This window comes from Poecilia latipinna, unplaced genomic scaffold (assembly GCF_001443285.1).
Source record: "Poecilia latipinna isolate Pla-1442-1.1 unplaced genomic scaffold, P_latipinna-1.0 Scaffold3437, whole genome shotgun sequence".
NCBI classification, from domain to species: Eukaryota; Metazoa; Chordata; class Actinopteri; order Cyprinodontiformes; family Poeciliidae; genus Poecilia; species Poecilia latipinna.
The window spans coordinates 1-2420 of NW_015116053.1; positions in this window are offsets into that span (position 1 = coordinate 1).

The following is a 2420-nucleotide window of genomic DNA, read 5'->3' on the forward strand; positions in this document are numbered from 1 at the left end:
TCTAAGATTTAACCAAAAAATGGGAAAATAGCTCCTACAGACACAATACGGGACAATTCCGTATTTTACGGGATGGGTGGTAACCCTAGACCCTTCTGATGTTCGTAAACCTGTTCCAATGCTTCAGAATTAACATCCATATTTTGAGAGCTCCCTGCTTCCTGCTCAGCCCAGTATGCACACACGAACTCATCAGTTTTTACCCGAAGCGCAGGATCAGCACAGATTGTTAGCTTGGATATTTTCTTCATCGCCTGTCTGTCATGTTCTTTTTTTTTTTCTTTCCTGCGGTCTGCATTTCCTGTTGTCCGCCACCCTGGGAAATTACTCACTGATGCTTATCGCTTACTACCGCTGGCTAGACAGACATCTTCTCCCGCTCCGAGACAAACACTGCACATGTTTTGGAGTGCCGGTGTAAGTTAAAGGGGGAGGCGATGGCTGACAGCGGTATCAGAAACACGTAATTAGTAAGTCGCGTTATTGCTTGGATTTGAATCGGTATGCTTTGCATCCAGTGAAAACAAGGATGTCGACAAACTGGACTGGCAATTTAGTGGCATTTCTATAGTTGTGGTCTTGAAATAAAATCTCGTGTCCTCAGTGTTCGACACCAAGACAAGACCAAAACCAAATGCGGTCGAGTCTGAGACGTGAAACACAGAAACACATGCAGCAAAGAGAAAAACACCATATTTTGCACTTATTTGCAAATTCCATGACTTTCCATAAACTGAAATGAAATTGCATGACTTTCCAGGTCTTGAAAATGGAAAAATGAAATTCCATGACTTTCCACCCAGCTAGCAAGCAAATGTTAAGATTACGTATGCCGAACGTAGTCTGAAAGTCAAATGTCAAATATTCGGACTTTACATTCATCAGATGTCTGAATGTTCACTCTGAACATTCGTGCATTATTAAAAACAATATTTTTGCTGTAATGTTCTGCTTAATGTCATTTGTAGTTAAATGACCAATTAGTCCTAATGTTTATCTCATTATTTTAAAGTCCTTCAAAGAGTTGTTGTTGCTGATGTCTGTGAGCAAGAAGGATCTCCTGTAGCAGTCTGTGTTACATCCTCTGACTGAAGACACTGTTTTTCTGATGAAGAGGACACTCGGGGTTGGCCAAACTCTTTTTTATTTAACATTACTGGTAGTTAATACTATTAATAAAAACTATTTGAATGTTTGCTTTTATAGATTTGATGATTGATTTTTCTGATATGTAATTTCAGGTGACAACTTGAAAAAAGGCAGAAATGTAAACTGGCTAAAGATGTCAAACCTCAAAGCAGAAGCCCAGGAGGATTGGGGTAAAAGGTTTTTTCTATAGCAGTAATTAGGATTATTAGCTGCAAAGAGAGAGAGAGTTGTTCATGGTTTCCTTCAGTTAGTTTCCTTTATGTTGCTTCAATGCAATTAGGAGTTTTAAAAATCACCTGTCTTAACAGACCATTTAGAAATACATGACAATCAAGTATTAATGGACAACATTTACCTTAGTTAAATAAATCACGCTGATGTTTATGCAGGTGGTGAACTGAGATCTATTCAGATTCTGAGGAAAAGCCACAGATCCAGAGAATCTCCCCATGACCAGCAGCTCCAGCAGCCACAGCCTCCCACATCTCATCCACTGTGATGATCCACCAGCATAGGCATAAATCCCTGGAGGGGTGGGGGGGGTCCAGATCCCCCCAATCTTGGAAAAGTCTTGAATTGTTCATGTATTGCAGAAATAATTAAATGTTGATGACATTTTGAGGATATTGTTTAAATGTTTTTTGTGGAATCCTTTATGCAGCCCAGCCTCACCCAGACTGCCTCCAGTGGCCCCCGGCTAAATTGAGTTTGAGACCCCTGCTTTAAACATTCTAGCCCCAGTGTATATAAGCTTGCCCTACCCCACCAGGCTAATTGTTGTTTATTTTAAACAAGTTATTTCAAGACCCATCTATAATCATATTTTTACTTATCAGTCTTCAACCCAGATGAGATTTGATTTTACTAAACTTTTATTGGTATTGATTTTATGTATTTTACGGCTTTTTTGTGTTGAGCTTTTAATTCAGGTATATTGTTTTGTGCTTAGCTTTGTTATGTTATCTCTCATGTACAGCACTTTGTTTCATCTGTTTATAAATAAAGTTGATTATTTTACACAACAGTAACAAAGATAGTAAAGATGGGTTAAGGTCAGTTTATAGTGGACTCACTGAACTTGGGATGGATCATGCTCCACCTTTCACTTTAAATATTCTATTTGGAAGGTGTTTTTGCACAACAGGTTTGCCTGTAGCGCAGTTTTTGTGATCCCTTTATGCCAATAGTCTTTCCGGAGAATACTGCACCATTGCTTGTCACAAACCTCTAAGGGTGCATTCACACCAGCCCTGTTTAGTCCACTTTAATCA